Here is a 22069-nt window from a genome sequence, read left to right as displayed (position 1 = left end):
TTTGAGGACATGTGACTGATTTCATTTCTAAATACAAAAATTGTATCAATTCTAGATTAGCTTCTACGGAGTTTAAGACAACATAATTTTGTGAATTGTGTTTCTTTTACTTAATATAATTTCTCTGTATAGTCGTAATTTTTTAAATTACATCTCAAGTACATCTGGACTGTGGTTTGGGAATGTCATACAGCCAGCTTATCCCATAGTAATGATAAAACCTATGCACTCCAAGAATTGTGAAGAAGGAAGTGTGGTTGGAACCTACTCCATTCAGGATTCTTGGTCAAAAGAAACATAGCCTTTCCCATAAAATATTACCCTTATAGGAGCACAGTTTTCAGGGAGCCTGGGAAACTCCCAGTGACCATGAACAAGAAATGAATTCAAGTGCTTATGGTGACATTGCCAAAAAGATATTAGCATAAGCAAGTACACGATAATCTGAGGAGTTCTAAGCCTTTTTATGCTGTGAGCGCATTTTTCACCATAAAGTTTTGGAGTATTAGCTTTCTTTTAAATCAATCCTTTCTCCTGAAATTTCAAGTAGCTGCAGTAAGCATAGTGTTTTTCATCATCTGCAGCTATTCAGGAAGCTGTGATCATTCCTTCATAATGCAGAGTTTGTGATTGGTCATCCATACCTGTCATGTCCAGGCTACACTCTAATTAAAACTGATCTACTTGGAAGATACAACTATTGCAGAACAATTTACCTCTTCTGAGAACAGATAATGCCTGTGCTCTAGTCTCTGTATTGCTTTCCTATTCATATCCAGTTCAAGCTGTTGATGATTATCTTTGAATTGTAGTATGTCTGGGATGTGTTATTTAAGGTACAACCTCTTACCCCATGCTCAGTTGTGTTATTTGAAATCATCAGTCTGCTCCTGAGGTAAATCCTCCAGGGTTGAGTGCAGAGTTTTCACATTTGAAGGCCTCCCAACTTAGGAATTTTCTCTCTTTGGCAGTCCACCAGCACCCAGGTCTAATGAGCTTCAGACATTTTCACTGGGATTAGCTTTTTGTCTCCTTTTAAAAATTTCTGTTTTAGCTTACGCATTTTTCATTTCCTGACAATGAGAAGAAAATAATAAATAAATACTTTGGGTGTTTATGGCACCTTCCTTCTGAGGATCTCAAAATGCTTGTTCTTTAATATTATTAATTTATGTAGTGTGTCTTTTCCTCGCACTCACTCCCATCCCCAAGTTTTGTAAATAATCATCTAGCTGCTACAGCCGTGTTGAAGATATTTATTAATCAGTAAAGAAGTAAAAGTAAAATTTATATTAGGGGTATAATAAGTTTTAGAAAGGCTTAATAAATGAGTAATACTTGTGTTAATGGTATAATCAATTGCTAAAGTGTGTAATAGTTCAATAGGTTGCTTATTAATCATAGCATATAACCATCTACCACACCTTCTACTCATATGCTCATAGCTATTTGTAATACATATCTGCTACATTCTTGTAACATCTATTAATAATTAATCCTTTGTAACCGATTTATATCTATAGCCTTAACACAAAATATGAGTGAAATGGTATACAGGTTAGAGTACCTGTACACTAAGGAGATAGATGAATTATCTGAGGAAAATATAACCTCCCTGACGCATGTATAAAAATCAGAACCTAAACTGAACTTTAGAGTTTTATCGTTATTGCTGTTTGGTGAAATCTGGATAAATGTCTCTTTCCACTCTTAGTGGGTGATGTTTACAAACAACTGCTACACCTTATCTCTCACACACTTTTTATCTGTGGACATGTCTCCCTCTGTGAGAGGCCAAGATAGCTTCTCTAGCACTGGATAGTCTCATGGGGCCATTTAAGAAGCTTGTATCTTCCTTTCTCATTCCTCTTAAGGTTGGTTTCTGGCCAGTCCTCCCCACTTGTTCTTTTGGGTGTTGTCTTCAATACTATCGCTGAATTATGCTGAAGATTTCAGTTAACTAACACAGAGCTGGTCCTGGTTGAACAGGCTTTACTCACAATGAGCAGGCCTGATGCTGGACACAACTTGTCCTGGTCTACCTTGACCATGAAATAGTGGTCAGCCTCATGCTAGCTCTGTCAGTCCTTCTAGGATCATGAGCAGCCACAATAGAAATGTATAGTGAAGACCAGCCTTGAGGAATGGGGATTGGTATCCCTCCATTTTTCTGTAGCCAGATCCAGAAATGCTTGCTGGATCCTGCTGCTTTCTACATCCAGGTCCCTTTAGAACTTTGATGTGTGCTGGATTTGAGGGCGCTCTTCAAGGGCAGTGAGGAGCTGTGACACACAAAAGCCCCAATTAATCCTAAATCTAAATCTTGAATGGATCCAGAACTGATCATCTGGGGAGGTTAGAATTTTTTTTAATGTTCCTCCCATACCAATATTTTTCATTTTTATGTCTCACATTTCTGGGATCCAGCCAGAATTAGAAACAGAACTGCCAAAGTGTGACAAAATTCTACTCCAATTTTATAAACTCAAGAAGTTCAGATCGGTATCCTGATATCTTGTGGACATATCCAAACTGGAAGGACTCCCCAGTCAACAAATTTAGCATGTTTCAGTATACTGCATATGTTGCTGTAAAGGGAAGAGTCTTACTGAAGATATCTACTAAACCTCCCAAAATGTGCAGGTATAGAATTTGTCACTACAGAAACTTTGAGTCTGTAAGAAGCTCTCAGTACTTGGAGAGATTTTACTTGTGGCGCAAATTGTGCCTCATCCCTTGCAGGACAGAAGGTGCTGTACACAGTTGAAAGAATGGTGATTTCTACATTGCAGGAACTCTATCGCTAGTTTCTCTCGACTATAATCTGGGCAGAGACGGGGATTGTAGTAAGGCAAGGACAGGTTAGGGAGGGTAAAGGGACATACCCAATGGATAACAGACTATGCAGATCCATTAGCCAAACTCAGCTTGCGGCACAGGAGGAATGGGGACATACAGAAAAACTGAAGAGCCTAATGCAGTCCTGAGACAGCAGTAGTGACTGTGGGATATACTGAGGCTGCTCCTGTCAACCACTGCAGAAGCCCACAGGCCCTCTATGCCCATTTACTCAGGCTTGGTGGTGCAGCAATAAGAAGTAGTAATTAGTGTTTGCGTAAGGCATTCCACCCTACAATGGAGAATTAAGTAAGACAATCCTGTTAATGTTTGGAGTAAAATGAGGGGATGATTGAGGCATCTCAGGCACTCGTATGTTTACCCTGAAAACATCACCTTTCCTTAGTTAAGCAGAGCTTAAGGAAAAGTTTATCACAACTTGCGAGCCACATCACCCTCTCTTATTGTTATGCTTATGAAAATAAAGAAAAATAATAGAACAAGTCACAGATTCTTAGGAGACTGTGGATCTTGAAGTCTGTCACTGTAGGAAGGATGCAGCAGCTTCTAGGAAAACTCCATTCCCTCTCCTGCTGCAGTTTTGAAATTCATACTACACTTATATGCTGAGCCAGGGGTGTGATTTCTAACTTAAGTAGACATACTTGTGCTAGCTCCGATCATGCTAGCACACTAAAAATAATAGTGTGGCCACTGTCGCATATGCAGCAGTGAGTGGCGGCACAGGCTAGCCACTCCGCATACATACCCACAGGGCCTGGGAGGCTTCCTTTTCAGGATGGCTAGCCTGCGCCACTGCTTGTAGCTGCCAGTGCTCCCATGGGTACTATGTAGATGTAGCCTAAGCATGTTTTAATTGGAGACATTGGATTTTCTTCTTTAATAATTATTTTATAATAGCACTGGACAAGTACACATGAAGATGAAATCTCTGTCCTGAAGAGCACGTTTTTACAGTAAAAATCTTTTTTTTCCACCCTTTAAAATACAGGAAAACTATTGCATCCTTCAAGTATTCTTCTTAAATTACAAACTCTCTGGGGCAGAGATTGTTTCTGCATCTGTGTTTGAATAGTACCTACCACAATGGCCTTGTTTCTGATGAGAGCCTTAGAGTGCTATTGCAATGTAAATATTATTTAATATGTTTTGTAGCCTTTTAAGTGTTTGAAAGCACATAGTCCCTGGCCTCATTCCCTCAAAAAATCAGTCAAGATTCTTTTTATTTCCATGACTACACAACTTGTGGTTTTTATTTAATTAATGTGCATAATGGGGGAGAGAGATTGTATCTTCATTGTGTCCAAGGGAATAAGAGAGAAGGCCATGTGCATTCCAACAGTTGAAGTGAGAGCCTCCTTATATGGCCACTGCCCTTTGTAGAAAAAGTTCCTATTTCACAAATATAATCTCATCAGAAAGTTATATTTGACTATTTGATGACACTCTAGGAACAGGTCCTTTTAACTAATTGTGTTCAGTTAAGTGCACAAATGAACTCAAGACAAGGATGTGTACTTTTTTGAGTTACATCTGACACAATCTGACAGCCCAAACCACTGCAGCTACCTTGCCAAGGATTGGGCAAAAGATGTCAAGGAACTATGGATTAAACCCATGGATATCTCCAATTCATCCTTTGTTTTCATGCTGTTTAAAAACAAATTGATGGACTCAGTAGATCTGCTCTCATTTCCACCATGAAAATCCAGAGTAGGTTGACCAGATGTCATGATTTTATAGGTACAGTCCCAATAGTTGGGGCTATTTCTTATACAGGTGCCTGTTACCCCCCATTCTCTGTCCCAATTTTTCACACTCGCTATGTGGTCACCCTAATCCAGAGTAACTCTATTGACTTCACTGAAATTTCAGTGAAGTTACAGATGTGTAACAGGGAGCAGAATTTAGCCCTACATTTGAGTAATGTCATAATTGTGATTCAAAATCGAGGAAAAAAATTCATTAGACCCCTGACTATCCAAAAAATCATGAAAAACCCCAGGATAATCAGAAGTTCAGGTATTCAGGGAAGCTGGTCAACAGTCTTTGAAGTCTCAGCTCAAGGTTTAGGGAGCTTGATTCCAGACTTCAAAGACTACTAACTGACTCCCGAGATTATTGTCAGTCATCTGGGATCCCCAAGGACATCTGGGTCAACAGGAGGTGGCAGGAACTGCACTTCAGGCCTTTAGTGCTTAAGCGTATAAGTCTTTATGCACTGGTCAGACTTCAGCACATAAAGATTTAAACTTGACTTTCAGCATTCACACATCTGACTTTGACCATCAGCAGCTGTGGGAAGATCTAGAAAATGACAAGTGATTTTTTTTCCTAACCTGACATTATTATTAACTGAGAATGTACCTCAGCCCAGACTCCTCTCAGAATGCAGCTGCAACAAATGATCCTTACACTGGGAAACTGCAAATATGTCAAAACCAAAGATAAATATCCACGAGTTTCTATAGCAGCAGCAGCAGCAACAACACTGCAAGGAAGACCCACTAACATTCAGAACCACTTAAAGTGGAAACTTATAGAGGAGTCAGTAGAGCATATATTTTTTCTAAGGCCTTTACTTGCCAGAGTTTGACTGAATTTTACTGTAGCCTTGAAGTTACTGAATCAGAAAGCACTCCCATACTCACAGAAGGTCCCTACGGTCTTAAAGCTACATGTGTCAATATGAAAAACTCTAATCAGTGCTCTATTTTGAAAAGCCTTATATAGATAAAACTTCACATGTAGGGCCTGATTGATGAGTGCCCAAGAAGCCATCTTATATCCTTTGTGGTTTCCATGAAGGACCAGAAACAGACTGGGGGCATGCAGATTGCTTGAAGGGGAAACTGGAAGGCAGTTGAAATATCTGGGTGAGCCATGAAGAAGATACAGTTTTCATCTTTTCCTTGCATGGAAGGTATTGTGTCTGAGCTAAACAAGCACAGTCCCTTCAAGAACTTCTCCAGGGGCAGCATGACTGCATCTTTCCTCCAACTCTGAACTGTAGGTAGAATTTAGTATCAAGAAAAATACTCAGCTCGTAAATTACTTGTAATTTTTAGTTTTTAGAGTTTGTTATGATAAGTCATGATGAAGACCAGTGAACTAAGCAGTACAGAGAAAGATGAGGATTACACCAGTGCAGTTCTGTCTCCCGAAAGCAGAAACCAGGCTCTCCGAGCCACGTGTGCCAGTAGCACCTGAAGGTAGGTAGCAGTTGTGGGGAAGGTGTGATGTGAGTTTGTGTAGAATTCAAGTCTGGTCAGAAAGTGTTTTGTTCAGCTTCAGCCCCATAAGTGACAGGGCTTTTACCATCTGCATTCTGAATTAAGGCAAGAGAGGCCTCAATAGACAAGATTCTGAAGAAATCAGGAAGAATAGATATTTCAAGGGCTAAATGAACAGAAAAGTATTTAAGTGGTTCTGAAGGAGTTTAAGCAGACTTACTTTTTGCAGTGAATAATAAATATATGCACTAATTTGCCAGATAAGTTCATATTCACACCTTTCCCTTTTGGAGCACCTTCTATTTGAGGATCTCAAGTCACTTTTACAAACATTAATGAATGACATGTCACAAAAATTCTGTATCAGTATTATGGTGATGTTATCTACATTTTGAGATTTTGTAAATCATAGCCAGTATATGGTATTATTTGTCATTAAGGGAAAGGAAACTCTTTTCTTTTCTTCCCTCTATTTGTATTATCCTTTATTCTATATATGAGGATTAAAACTATATATGGAAATTGCTGTTTGTTTTGGTCTGCTCTGGACAGCCCAGTTTGAAACTTTCTTTTGCCTAGACAGTAGGTGCCAGAATCAGATAACAATTAAAGCCTACTTTGTTATAATCAGAGTGGATTTTAATAATATTTGTGCTCTAGGGAGGTATCGTAAACTATACTTATCCACATTTTACAGGTGGGGAACCTAAGGCAGGTGGCTGAAATGACTTGCAAAAGTCACACAGCAAGATAATGACATCTCGGAATAGAAACTACGTAAGGCTGGGATGAATTCTCCATTATTTGAAGTCTTTAAATAAAGAGTGCCTATAGCATATCTTTTGGAAAGACATCCAAAACAGAAGTTATGGGCTTGATGCAAAAATTACAGGGTGAGATTCTATGGTCTGTGTTACGCAAATGGTGAAAGTAGATGATCATAATGATCCCTTCTGGCCTTATAGCTTAAGAATCTCTTGATTCCCACACCCGTGATATAACCACTAGACCGTTTTTCCATTCTAAATGTATGTTCAAGGAGTTTTATAAAGGAGTAAAGGTTTTGGATAAAATAAACTATGCTGGACAGAAAGGGGCAGACATGGAAGGATTTTCTACTTATCTTCTTTGGTCTTGAACAAGTACACAGTGAAAATTAGCAGAGACTTGCAGGAAATAGTGTGAGCATTTGCAAAAATTTATGAAAACTAGCAAAAACCTGCAAAAATCTTCCTGAAAGTCCAAACTACTTTTTCAGCAAACAAAACACAAATTTATAGCTTGTAGAGACAAGTGAGAGGAAGATTTATGGACCACACATACCATGGTCTCTTCTGAATACAATGTGGTTAAATAATATTCCTTTCTGTAATTCTGAATGCGAAGAGGATAAAGAAATGGATACATTAGAATTTGGGAATAGGTAACTGAAAGAGGAGACTGAAGGAAATAAACGCTTAATGTAGACTGAAGAGGCCAGATCTTCAGTTGGTGTAAATTACCATAGTTCCTTTATAAAACTGTCACTGTTTTTTTCAGTGTGACTATGTAGATTTACACTAGTCAGCATCTGGACCAAAAATGATAAACAAAACTCAACGTGAAAGCTATGACCTTGATATCTGAGATATATTTCCATAATAACCCAATAGGAGCCCATTCAACAGCTGTGTGGCTCAGACTTTAAGAAAAACAAGACTGGGCCAGATAAACAAACCTATCACTCGCATTTAACTTGGCATTTCATTATGGTTCTCTCCTATGCTCCCAAAAGTCGCTGTGCTTGAACAAAAATAGGAACCATAGAGGAAAATGTATAACCCAAGATATTGAAATGACAACAGGTGAATGACTCACCAATTACAGGTCAAAAGGAAACGATTTAATTAAAAAATGAACTGACCACAACATTCCACCAACAGTACATCATGCAAATGAGTGGCCACAAGTATATGCAGCGCTTGAGGGCTTACTTTAATAAAACATTAAAAGAATTAAAAAATAAAAGAGCAGAAATAAATCTTCCATACTAAACTCCATCACAAACTAGCAATGATTTTCAAACTAGGAATCCTACAGATATATAGCAATACTAAAGAAATACCTTAGTTAAATAAACACATCAAACTGACTAGAAACAGAGTAAACATTCCCATGAACTGTATCTCAGATTACAAGTTGTATGGGGCAATTTCTTCCCTGCTTTCAAAGGAGGTTCACGAAGGATGCATTTGACCCAGCAAGCATTTATTGTATCCTTGCTTGTGAAGAAATTGACCATATAAAGGTTGTAGTTAACAGACTGCAGTTCATAAGGCAACATTTTCTAATCTGGCCTCCCAAATTATGTCTATGATTTCAATAGCTGGGTATTTACATGCACAAATCAGTTCACTGGATATCTAACTTTGCCTGACTGCATGTGCATATGTGGGTATTGCGCATGATAAACTGTAGATGTAAATTCAGAGACTGCCTGAAAATTAGCCCTTAGAAATTAGAGATGGGAGCTGGTTATCCCACCCCATTTCCTTTCGGATTTGTTGGAGATAGCACAGACCACTCTACTTCCCAGAATGGAAATCAGCTTACAATTTATGTACTTCTTAAATCTTTTGCCTTGGCTCTTTCACTAGCCGTTTTTAGGTCCTTGTTGATGTTTTGAATGTTTAATACCCTCTTCCCTTGCTGGAGCTTATTAGTGTATCCCTTTCTGAGGACCTTCTGTGCCATACCCAGGCCTGAAGCTTGAAAGAAAAAGGTCAAAGGAATGTGAAGACTGCAGCTGATACAAGAATTGTCTCACTCCAACTTTCCCAGGAAAAAAGGAAATTGGAGAAAGAGAACAGTTAGCAAAACAGTCAACATCTGGAGATGGCTTCTTGAAAAGGTGCCTAGGAAACCTTTGCTTTTCTGTAGAAAGATATTGAAAACTTCATCAAGAAAGCACAGTTGAAGAGACTTAGAGTAATTCTCAGCTTGCAGAATGAAGCTCCCTCAGCGAATAAAACTGAAATTCGACTTGAGAAGATTACGTTGATATGCTGCCAAGAAGACAGTCTCTCTGGTCCACAGCAAAGGAAATAAACTTCTTGATTCTAATTCAAAGAGCGGCAGTTCTGAGGCAAAAAATTGGGAGCAGGTCTGATAACTACCTCATCAGTAATCAAAGGGAATTTACAAGACAAAGATTCCTATTCTGTTATCTTCCTTCTGGAAGCAATGAGTAGTAGGGAAGGTGACTTTGAAGGGTAGTAAATCCAGAGGAAGAAGATAACAAAATTTTGCTTGAAGAGGGGAAACTCATGTTCCAGGAAGGAGAAAAAGACCTTACACATCAACCTATAATAGTAGTCTGACTATATCATCCTGTCTGAAGTTATTCTTCATGGACATTTTTGCCTGTCAAAAATATCTTCCTTGCACCATGCCAGTCAGAATGGAATTTGCAGAAAGAGAGATGTTCTAGGGAACTAAATTGAAGGTGTGGTCCCCAAAATTCAGGTTTTTTTGTTGCTCCTTTGGCTTGTCAAGTGGAATCTGGGAACAGATTTTTAATGGTGTGTTCAATGAATGAGAAATATGTTAAACTTTTAATAAAATCCCTTAAAAAATTAACTGACTTCTGAACGCAAGGCAGGTAGTTGGCCAGATTCTCATGAAGCCAATGGAGCCATACCAATTTACACTACTCAGGATGTGGCCCCATACTGTTTGGAATTAAAAGTCATAGGAATTTGCAGGTGTTACATTAGTCAAAAGAAAAACAAATAAAAAGACAACTACCAGCAGCTGGATTTGAAGGCAAAGCAGGGAAAACAATCTGTTGAATGTGAAGGATTTCTCACTGGGATAAAAATCCATTTTCAGCTAAACATTGCATCTTTGTGAGCCTGAGCAAAGTTAGTTTTTGTTAACAAATAGTGAGCTACTAGAAAGAGATCAGATAACTAACTGTGTTGCAGAATTCAGCAACAGTCTGCAAAGTACAGAGAAAAAAATATTAACTTTTCGTTGAAGCTGGGAGTCAAATTAAAGCAGAAAAGTTTGAATGAGAAAAGGACAATTTCTGAGACCCAGAAGGTGGTCTGGGTAAAATAGGCAGTATAGCTTTATTGTATCTTGTTTAACTTGGAGTTTTTAAATGACTACTCTTTTTCTTAGTTGTTCCTTTTCATGGCTCACATCTTTACACAATTGTCTCTTTCTGAATTGGCTTATTTTGTACACATTTTAACTGTTTTTGAGAAGATAGTTTATACAAGCCAATACATTTTCCTTGAAAGCCCTGTTGCTCATCTAGGGAGAGCCTAGATTGGTATTCATTGAGGATAAAGCGGAGTGGGGGAAGAAATGGCTATGTACAAGAAAGCTGAATCGGGATGAGGAAGAGATCCCTCACCTCCCTGCCTCAAAATGGCATGAGATTAGCTATTCCTTAAAACTGCAGGCTAAATTGACCCTGACCCCTACACAATACATATGATATAGGAGGAGAACACAGAATAGGCCTGGCATGCAAGAGAAGGAGACAGTCAATTGTACATTCCACACTGCCCTCTACTGCACTAATTGGCACAACCTAGCACTGCAAGAAGTTTGTGGTGTCCTGATATGACCATTCAAACTTCATTGGGTGCCCATGGAAGATCCACGAGTACTAATAAAATAAACCCATTTTATCAAATGTAGCCATGGATATTGTGGTCATCATTTTCCTTCAGTTATAAATAAGGAAAAAAACTCCTGCAACACCTCCCCTCCTCTTGAAGGTCTCTGAAGTCTGTATTACTAGCATTTTTCATTCTTGCTGGTTCACCTTGAAACTGAATAAGTAGATTAGACTACTGCCTGTACAGTTTTACTGAAGGCAAATCCATGCCTTAGGTTTAATATTGTTCTATTAGCAGAGATGCTGCAGATAACAGCTTGGGCATTCTCACAACTCTTGTATGAAGTTTCAGTAAACTACCATTAAGTGTTGAGGTTCTTAAGTTACAATAATATAGTGGTCTGAAAGGGACTTGCCATTATTACAGAAGCTATGATGAAGCCTTAAGCATGAATCTTTACTGGAGATATAAATCTATGATACCCTTACTCACACTGAATTAAGGGTGACCAGAAAACAAGATTTTTATTTAATGAAAAAATCTGAAATTTCACACATTTTTCCTATTCTGCGTTGAAAAATCATAGAATCATTGAAATGCAGGGCTTGAGAGGTAATTTATTCCAGTCCCTTCCTTTGCTGAGGCAGGATCAAATCTACCTAGAGAATCCCTGACTGGTGTTTGTCTAACCTCTTCTTAAGAAACCTCCAACAATGGGGATTTCAAAATCTCCTTTGGAAACCTATTCCAGTGCTTAACTATCCTTATAGTTATTTGCAGTGTTGTAGCCATGCTGGTTCCAGGATATTAGAGAGACAAGGTACATGACATAATATCTTTTTATTGGATCAACTCTCACCAACAGACATAGGTTTAATAAAATATATTACCTCACCCACCTTGTCTTTCTAATATCCTTATAGTTAGAAAGTTTTCCCTAATATCAAAAGTAAATCTCCTTTCCTGCCGCGTAATCCAATTACTTCTTGTCTTGCCTTCAACGGCTATGAAGAACAACTGATCATCATCCTCTTTTGTAACAGCCCTTAACAAATTTGAAGACTATTATCAATTCCCCTCTGAGTCTTCTTTTCTCAAGACTAAACGTGCTCAGGTTTTTTTGACCTTTCCTCATATGTCAGGTTTTCTAAACCTTTTATCATTTTGGTTGCTGTGCTCTGAACTCTCTCCAATTTATCCACATCTTTCTTAAAATGTGATGCCCAGAGCTGGACACAGTACTCCAGCTGAGGTTTCATCAGTGCTGAGTAGAGACAATTACTTCTTGTGTCTTACATGTGACATTCCTGTTAATATGCTTTAGAATGATATTAGGCTTTTTTTCAGCTGCACCACTTTATTGGTTCAAATTTAATTTGTAATTCCCAATAACTCCCAGCTCCTTTTCAGCGGCTCTACTGACTAGCCAGTTATTCCCCATTTTGCAGTAGGACATTTGATTTTTCCTTCCTAAGTGTAGTAATTTGCACTTGTCTTTATTGAATTTCATCTTGTTGTTTTCAGACTAATTCTCCAATTTATCAATTCTTTTGAATTCTAATACTGTTCTCCAAAGTGCATGCAATCCCTCCCTCCCAGCGTGGTGTAATCTGCAGATTTTATAAGCATACTCTCCACTCCATTATTCAAGCCATGATTGAAAATATTGAATAATACCAGACCCAGGACAGACCCTGCAGGACCCCACTTGATATATCCTCCCTGTTTGAAAGTGAACCATTGATAACTACCTTTTGAGTACAGTTTTTCAGGCAGTTATGTACCAACCTTATAGTAAATTCATCTAAACCACAATTCCCTAGTTTGCTTATGAGAATGTTATGTGGGATTGCATCATAAGCCTTGATAAAATCATGTCTACTGCTTCCCCCCATGACATTAAGCACCCCAGTATTCACACCTCCCATACTATTACAATGATGCACAAAATATGCCTTTTCAGGTATCATCTAAAAACTAATAGCACACTGATCATTAATAAAAACAACGAGAGTCCTGGAGCACCTTAAAGATTAACAAATTTCTGTGGGCATAAGCTTTCGTGGGCTGCAACCCACTTGGTCAGATGCATGAAGTGGAAACCACAGATAGGAGGTATATCATAGAATCATAGAATTGGAAGGGACCTCAGGAGGTCATCTAGTCCAACCCCCTGCTCAAAGCAGGACTAACCTCAGCTAAATAATCCCAGTGAGTGTTTTGTAAAGCAGCATCTTAAAAGCCTCTAAAGATGGAGATTTCACCACCTCTCTAGGTAACCCATTCCAGTGCTTCACCACCCTCCTAGTGAAAAACATTTTCCTAATGTCCAACCTTGATCTCATCCACTGCAATTTGAGACCTTTGCTCCTTGTTCTGTCATCTGCCACCACACAGAACAGCCTAGCTCCATCCTCCCTGGAACCCCCTTTCAGGTAGTTAAAGGCTGCTATCAAATCTTCCCTCATTCTTCTCTTCTGCAGACTAAACAAGCCTAGTTCCCTCAGCCTCTCCTCATAAGTCTTGTGCTCCAGTCCCCTAACCATTTTTATTGCCCTCCACTGGACTCTCTCCAACTTGTCCACATCCTTTTTGTAATGGGGGGCCCAAAACTGGACACAATACTCCAAATGTGGCCTCACTAATGCTGAATAGAGGGGAATAATCACTTCCCGAGATCTGCTGGCAATGCTCCTACTAATGCAGCCCAACATGCTATTAGCCTTCTTGGCAACCAGGGCACACTGCTGACTCATATCCAGCTTCTTATGACTGTATATATACATCCAAGGGTGGGAAATATTATTAATATCATTGTATGAATGTGCTAACCTTATATGTGAAGTAATGAATTCTTTGTATAATGTTACTAGAACAAGTTTAGGAAGACAGCCTTTCTTGAACTTGAGAGGCAGAGAATTACTGTGGCTCCTGCACCCCACAGAGTCTCCAGGAGGCCTTCTTAACTTTGAAAACAAAGACAATTCTCTGGGAATATAAAAGACAGAAAGAGACTCCAACTTAGATGATGAGGGAAACCAGCACCTTGTACTTCTGTGGAAGATCATGACCCACAGTCAGCCAGCCTTGCTGGACCGAGGATAGTTGGTGAGTGAAAACATCTTAAACAAAGACTTTGCCTTGCCAGACTAAGTTTTAGATTTTTTAGATGTGTATTTTTATTTGCTTGTAACCATATCTATCTTTATTTCTTTTACCTGGTATCACTTAACCTATGTCCTCTTGTTAATAAACTTGTTTATTTTAATCTAAACCATACCAGTGCTGTGTTTTAAATGAAGTAATTGTTAACTCCACTTATTGTGGCAAGCTGCTGTGTATTGTCTCTTTAAGGGGCAAACAAACCCTATTATTTCTCTGTGTAATCCAGGAAAGGAGTGGATACTTCAGGACAGTTGGTTTGGGGGAAATTTGGGACTGGAAATGTATTTGGGCCATAATGCAAGGTATAACTAGGTGGAAACTAGGGTTGACTATTGTGTTATGGCAGGTTGCTGGGGTCAGAAGCAATGAACCAACAGCACGGTGATACTCAGGATACTGCATGCTTGTCTGCTGGTGTCCAGGCTGTGAACCACAGCTGCAGAGCATTTAAGGCACTGAGGGTTACATAGCAGGTGGTGTCATTGTCAGGGCCCATGGGCCTCAAACATGGGTCCAAGGAGCACCTGGGATTTGTCACACTCCAGTCTTCCACACAGAAGCTCACAGAAAGCAGCAGAAACCTGGGTCCATAAAGCCCACCTGGGGCACAAACCCTGCCCCGATGCTCTGATTGGCAGAGATCCAAGGTTTCTGATTGGATCACAGCCTTATTTAAGCCAGAGGAAGAACCAGAAAGTTGTCTGCATAACTGGGCTTCACCTTGCCATGGTCTACTGTTTACTTATGCCAAACCCAAATAATCAGGCACCAAGCAAGGGGGTTCTTTCAATAGTCATGGGAGAAGCAATTCTCCACCCCACCTCAGCTGTCTCACAGTTGCAGCCTCTGATTTGCCTGTGTTCCATGTCTGTGTTAGAATTCAGCCAGGGGATCCACTGGCCTTCAGATCCTGATCTCCAGTATCCTGACTCTACCTGATCCTTGGGACTGCATCTTGGTTCCTGTCCTCTGGTTTTGTTGCCGAGTCCTGACCTCCCTGTAGCCTGACTTGGCCTGACTCTTGATGATTGACTATTGATCCCAGCCCTCTGGTTTGTGCCTTGATTCTGATCTACTGGTGTTCCAACCTTGCCTGATTCCTGGTAAATGGCCCCCAGCCCCATGGCCTGATGCCAGGCTGCCCAGGTCCTATCCTTGAGAGCCACAACCCCTCCCTGTTTTGGATTGCATGTCAAAAGATTACCTCCACCCCCAATCCACTAGGACAGTGACATTGTGGGGACCATCCAGACCTAGTTTCCCTGCTCCCAAGGTTCTAGCCCACGGCATTTCCTAGAAGAACCAGGGACACACGGGTCCCTGCAGATTCTGGGCCACAGCACCTCTTAGCTGTGCCACAGACACTCAGCATTATCTCAGTTTCCCTGGTGAAGATGAATAGCAAGTTTGCCCCCTGGACCACTGGTCTGCCTGTGGCGGGCTTGTACATGAGCTCTCTGAGTTTAACTCTGGTGCATCACTACAAAAATAACACATCAGGAAAAATAGCTTTCCACATTCCCATTCAGAATCCCAGAAGAACCTTTAGGTTCCACAATGACTCAAGCTACAGGTAGAATGATGGGGTCCATCATTTGTCTGCTAGCTGTTGATCAGGCACATCCTTATGTCCTTTCTCCTAGATCCCATGTACGTGACTTGACCTGCTTCTAAATTACTTTAAGCTATTTGTTCTGGTCAGCTGGTCTTGCTGCAGCTCTGCCTGCTCACTGTTGTGCCTGACCACCAGCTCCATCCATCTCACCTCCACAAGCAGCCTTTTCCACTCCAGCCTCCATAGCTCTGCACCTCTTGCCATTACCACTACCTCTGTGCAATCATCTGGACTACCATCTGCTTGGTCTCCTTCTGGCCCCTGGTTTGGAGCGGATGCCTCATCCTGTCTCACAGCATGTGAGCATTTCTAGCTCCGATTTCTACTGAGCAGCAGCTGAGAGACCATGCAGTGCACTCAGCTCTTCTAGCTGTTTCTTGGTGAGTTTAGCATGCATTTCTTTGCTCAACCTGCCTTTTCTGCTACTGAGTATTTTCTTCTGCCTGGGAGGGGGCAACAACACAGACTGCCATTTGTAAACATGTCGGAACAAACAACCAAACAAGCTCCTTTTAGCACACAGTATGTCTATACTCTCCTGGAGTACTTTTATTTTTATGGTCGTATCCTAAAGCAGTCTAGCGTGAGTCAAACGTTTTGTGTTTTACATGAATGGAAAATGTCCCATTCTCCCCCCTTAACTTTTCATTCTGACTTCTAAAGCCTCAGACGTTCTGGCCAAATAGACTTGCACTATCAGCATATCAGTGTAGAATTTGCCGTTCCATTTTTAGCCTCCCTGTTTATAGATTCTATTATTGAGAACTGTTCTAACATACATGAAAGCACAATTTGCCCAAATGAGACACTGTAAGGGTAGAATGTTATGTGGAGTCATCTCTCTATCCTCCCACCTCACCATCCCCTGTGGTGATACATTGAGTGCTAGTGAAGCTGTGATAGGCAATGCACGTTCCCACACTGTTGTGCCAGCACAGTTTGTTCTTTTTCCATGTGTGTTTCCCTAGACAGGCTTCATGGAGTCTGCTCATTGTAGCATAGTAGAAAATGTTTTAGTCTAGACAGTTTTATTTCTTCACAAGTGAGCTGTAGCAAGGCGCTGTGGCCATCCTCGGAACCTGGGCCCAAGGAAGGGTCGCTCTGCCTCCGCTGGACAGAACCAGCCCCTGCAGGCACAGCCACCCGGAAGCAGAGGGGTGGAGCCAGGCCCAGGGCTGGCAGTATAAAAGACAGGCCCAGCAGCTCAGTTAGGGGACGGCTGCCACAGGAGGCAGATGCATCTTCATGGAGGCTGCAGCCTAGGCCTGATCCAGGCCCCGCAGCTGTGTGGCAGAGATGCCCTGCTGACTGGAGCCTTCAACCCTGGCTGGATCTGCCCGGCCCGAGTGACTGGAGGGAGCTGCCTGACCCGGTTGACCAAGTAGGGCTGCCCGGCCCGGAGAACTGGAGAGGGCCCCTGTTGACTGGGAAGGGCCGCTGGACCCTCCTAGCTTGGAAAAGCTAACACCGCCCGCTGGATGGAAAAAACCGCCGGAGCCTGGCCCTGACCTGGAAGAGCTGCCTGGCGTGGAGGACCCACCGGTGTGGACTAGCCCTACCAGACTGGAGGAACCCCTGGGACCCTGCGACCTGGAGGAATTACCCCTTGCCGATGACCCTTAGGTATTCCTGGACCTGCTGCCAGTCGATGGTGAGGGATTCACCGGACGCCCGCTCACCATCTCCCCCAGTGACCCTGAGGGGGACACATGGATGCAGGTACCCTGGGATTGGGTGGGAGGAAGTGGCCCAGGGATGGCCATAGCCAGTGGCCTGAGTCAGGGGCGAAACCCCTCCGTCAGCGTGTTGTGGCGGGAGCCCCACTGACTCAGTGGAGACAGGTGGGCCTGTGTCCCCCTCCCCAGCCACTCCGGGAGAACATGCTCTCCCTTACCGCTACTGAAAGTGGCACCACTGCTTGCCTGCCCGCCCTGCCGAAGGGCCGGGGCGATAGACTGCGTAAACATCCCGCCTGTGGGAAGGCCAGGCTATAGACTCCTAAACCGGCTGCTAATTCCCTGAGCAGAGTGCTGTGATCTTCCTCGGAGCTGGGGTCCGAGGAAGGGTCACAACGCCCCAGCCGGACTGTGCTGACCGCTTCTACATGAGCATATAACAAGATGATTGTTTTTTTAAAATTTCATTCCTTCAATTAGTTTCTGGAAGTATTTATTTAGTGGAACCAAAGCAAACCATTTCTTTTCTCATTTAATAATTTTTTTACCTGAAACAGCACAGGATTTATTAAATTGAATCTTTTCATTACATTATTATAATGAGAAAAGTTTATTGTAGTACATAGGGTTACAAAGCACTTTCTTAGAAATATTTTAAATGATCCATTTAGTTTCCAGAGCTGCTCCTTCAGCTTCCTCCAATGATAGTCATTGCTAACCTGTCTAATAATGATAAGATAGGCCTCTGTTGCTCTCATGGACCTCTCCTATGCATTGATCTTTAGTTGTTGCAGCTGTCTCTTCTGGGACCTTCCTATGTTTCATAGATTATAAAGTCCTAACATACCATTAGGATGATCTAGTCTGATCTTCTGCATAACACAGGCCATAGAATTCAAAATGTAAAAGTGAGAATTTTCACATCACATGTGAGTCATCCTGGGATTTGATAACCTGGATAGGTTTCTCATGCAAAATTCCACTATTCCACTAAGTCACTGCACTGTCCCTGCTTGACCAAACTCCCTTTGTGGAGAGGACAGAATTAATTTATGGTCTCTTAGTTGGGGCTACAAAATTACCCTGATCCATAACAGCTCATTCCACTGATTACAATGGGAAATTGGCTCAGAAATTAGATCAGAATATGATCCTTATCTCATAACTGCATTTTGTAGAAATAAATCATCAGGTGATGTAAGTAAATGGAGTTATTCCAGTTTACAACAGCTGAGAATCTGCCTTATTCTTACTAAGCGACTATTGATTTCAGAATCACTCAGTAGGGTGGAGGAAGGTGTGGAAAAGATGCAGAGCACATTTAGAATCACCACCATTTCTGGCCTTATTAATTTGTCCATTTGTACATGTGATTACCTAATGTAAGTGCACAAGTGGGTCTCCAAATTATGTGAACATCTGGCCACTGAAGTGTCATCATTAGTTTTCATCTCAATGGAATATTCATGTTTAATATGACAGTTTATCTCTTTCAAAGAGCATGTCTGATGTGGATTTCCAGACCTGTAGTTCTCAATAGTGGTAGTCTGATGCAAGCTGTAGTTTAGACAGAACTCAGCGATTGTATTGTTGTCATCGAATCCTGCTCAGAATATAGTGGATGCCTTGGTTTACACTACAGTTTGCGCTGTTATTGCAACTGCCGTAGCTCTATCCATTGGGAAATACAGGTTTGAAAGATCCCACTCTATATAAAGCCTTATAGCTGCCATATCTGGGTGTCTAAAAGAAAGCTATATCATTTCGTGTTCAGAAGGTTCTCTTCACAGCCACAGATACTTAATATTTGTGTTTGAAGCTGGCAAAATCTGATTATTTTGGCAGAAAGGGTTAATGTAACTCCATTGAGTCAGAACTGGCTCATGGGCTGGGTATTGGACATCTCTGCTGTAGGCAATACCTAGTAAATTAGAGCTCATTCTTCCTATGCTTGGGTCTAAACTAATTCTAAAGCTCTCCAAAGGTTTATCCACCTAGATGTCAATTATGGGCAGTAACCTGCCAAATCACTACACTTTCTTCTTGCGTGTCTCTTTCAGAGAAGGAAGCTGTGGCAATAGTTACTCCAGACAGACTGATGGCAGACTTGAAGATCACCAACAATGAAAATGAAAGAAATAGGACTGCTGAAAAGAAGTGGAATATTACTTTAAAACAAAAGAATTATTTTTTAAAAGTTATTTATTACAAAAGCGAAGATTTAAATAGCACCGTGAAGGTATAGCTAATTCCTCTTGTTCTGACAGTTTAAAATAAATAAATCATATCAGAGACAATAATTCAACAATTGGACACAGTACTTTCTAGTAGCATTATAACAGAGATAAGGCTCAGTGTGTGAGGGGACAAGACCAAATCAAAATCCTGGTTCTGAACAACTCTGAAATTAAGGAAAACTGTGAAATCCAGATCTAAATAATGTATTCAGGTTTGGTCCTTTTTCTGTTTTCGATTTGTCCATTAAATGATTGATCTTTATGAAGATGTTCACTATTTCTAATTGATGTAGTATTTTGCTCTTTTGATTTTTGTATGAAGAATTAAGAAAGCAATCTGTGCAAGTGATTATTATTATTATTTAAGTCACATGGTATGGTTTCTATTTCCTGATTGGATACCTTATTTTAAAGAAGAGCAATACCTGAAGAAACTGGTATTTGTACAAATTCTTGTAGGGTGTGAGTGGACAGCATAGCAGGAACAGAAGAGAAACAGGGCTAGGAAATTTTAGGACATATAAAATCTTTTCCTGTCTCTTGCAAATGAAATAGCTTTTATACTTGGCTACATTCCTGGGTACCAGATTTTAAAATAGCTGGGTTCTTTTCTGACTGAAGAAGAGAAAGATACAAACTAGACCTATTAGCTATCTTGCAGACTTAACATTTAATTTTCTCTTGTCAAATTTGTACCGTCATTACTGTACATATAGGATGGCCAAGCAAGCACTCCTAAGATGAATATGTAAATTTACTTATTTGGACACAAATGGTTTGTGTACCAATATTGTATTCATAACAATAAAAGTTCATTCCCAGTCATTTACGTGCACCAAAAAAGATTGCACAAATGTTCATGGAAAAGGAAACAAATTGATTCTTGATAAACATTACAGGTGGGATTTTCAGAAGTGCTTAGTGTTGATCTGAAGTCAGTGAAGTTTTATCATGGGCTTCAGTGAGAACAGAGTTACATCAGTGCTGAACATGTTGTAAAATTAACATTACCATAGAGATAATAAGATCTGATTTGCCCTTATCTGAGCTTGTAAAACTGAAAATGTTGTTGTCGAATGGAACAACATCCATTCATTTTTTTTCATAATTTTGCCTTCCTGTAGCCAGGAGGGGTGGTCCCCCTCTGAGCAGGACCCAGAGAGGGAGCCAGACCCACCCTGGCTGATAGAGCCCCCAAGGGGAAACCCTGGCCGGAAGCAGGTGGGCAGGGCCAGGCCTTTAAAGGCCACAGGGTCCCCACCTGACTGGAAGCAGGGGTGCGGAGCCAGGCCTTTAAAAGCCAGGCCTGTCAGCTCAGTCAAGGGAAGACGGCTGAGGGGGAAGGACGCTTCTCCTCCTCCTCCTGAGCTCCCAGCTAAGGCCGGGCTGGAGAGCCACGCTGAGAGGGAGCAGCCGGCCTTAACCCCAGCCTGGGGATCCACGGAGGCCTCACCCGAGTTCCCCGCTGCCTGGGAGCCGGAAGAAGGCCCATCGGGGTTCCCTGCTGCTGGTGAGCCCGAGGAGAACCCCCCTGAGACACCCGTGGCCTGGGAGCTGGAGGCGGGCCCGCTGGAGCAGTACAGAGCCTGGGACCCAGAGAACTTACCAGCCCTGCCCGCGGCCTGGGGGCCCGAGGACCTGGAAGAGCTGCCCTCCAAGGATGAGCCCATGGAGCTGCCAGAGCTGCCATCCGTGGATGAGGAGGGCCTAGCGGGACTACCACGCCCCAGCGACCCAGAGGAGGCAGGTACGGGGGGTTTCGGGGAGGAAGAAGCCCAGGGGTAGCCACAAGTTAGTGGCTGAGTCAGGGGCAACCCAGGCGGTGTGTTGCGGCTGGAGCCCCGCCGACCCCGTGGCAAACGCCTTTGCCACTGCCAGGGCCCTGGGCTGGGACGCAGTGGAGACGGGCGGGCCTGCGTCCCCCTTCCCTAACAACCCTGAGAAAGCCTCACCCGCCATACCTGCCTGAGGGCCTGGCCTTAGACTGCTTACCCAGCCAGCCCTGCCTGAGGGCCTGGCCTTAGACTGCTAACCTAGCCCGGAACGGGGGCTCAAGACTACTCCCGGTGAGAGGTAGCCGGGAGGGGTGGTCCCCCTCTGAGGAAGACCCAGAAAGGGAGAAACCCGGACGCTGCTCCCCGCTTTCAGGGGCGCATCCACACTTCCCCTTTTACTAACTATTTTTCAGAGGAAAGGATAATCTTATTTGCTCTTTCTGAACAGGTCAACTTCATTTTGATTACTGCTGCTTTTGCCTTCCTTAAACAGTTCCAAAAACTATATAAATGAACAAATACATCTGAGATTGAGAGAAATCTTCCATCAGATGGGGTAAAAAAAAAGATGTTAAGGAACCCAATCTTCATGGAACTTGTTTCCTTTATAGCAGATCAGGATTTATTCATCACTGTTTGAGCTATGTTTTTTTAGGAGCAGAGATCCTTTTGCAATAATAGGGTGTCAAACATGACATAAGGCACAACCTATCATGCTTCCTTTTGTATTGTGCTATGACCTCATTCAGGCTTTAAGACAGTCTCTCCAAACCACATTATGACAGGAAAATACATTTCTTCGAACAGAAGCATGAAGTTACAAAATGGAGTTGACATGTACTTATTTTTTTGGAGTCACTACCTTTGTGCTAGATGAGGTGACAGATAGTTCATCC

The 22069-nt window shown here is 41.8% G+C and overlaps 1 long non-coding RNA gene across 1 annotated transcript in view; it reads left to right on the top strand.

The window, feature by feature from the left end:
* The window catches only part of LOC137141363 (uncharacterized), a 128424-nt gene extending 108760 nt beyond the window's left edge, over window positions 1-19664 (top strand). The window contains exon 3 of the long non-coding RNA XR_010916605.1: window positions 19222-19664. This is a non-coding gene — a long non-coding RNA (uncharacterized lncRNA). The remainder of the gene's footprint in view (window positions 1-19221) is intronic.
* Window positions 19665-22069: the final 2405 nt, after the last annotated feature.

The sequence above is a fragment of the Emydura macquarii genome, unplaced genomic scaffold, assembly GCF_026122565.2.
Source record: "Emydura macquarii macquarii isolate MOO-44397 ecotype Brisbane River unplaced genomic scaffold, CSIRO-AGI_Emac_v2 contig_3044, whole genome shotgun sequence".
In the NCBI taxonomy this organism is placed as follows: Eukaryota; Metazoa; Chordata; order Testudines; family Chelidae; genus Emydura; species Emydura macquarii.
The sequence above is the reverse complement of the archived record's forward strand: the minus strand, read 5'-3'. Positions and strand labels throughout refer to the sequence as shown.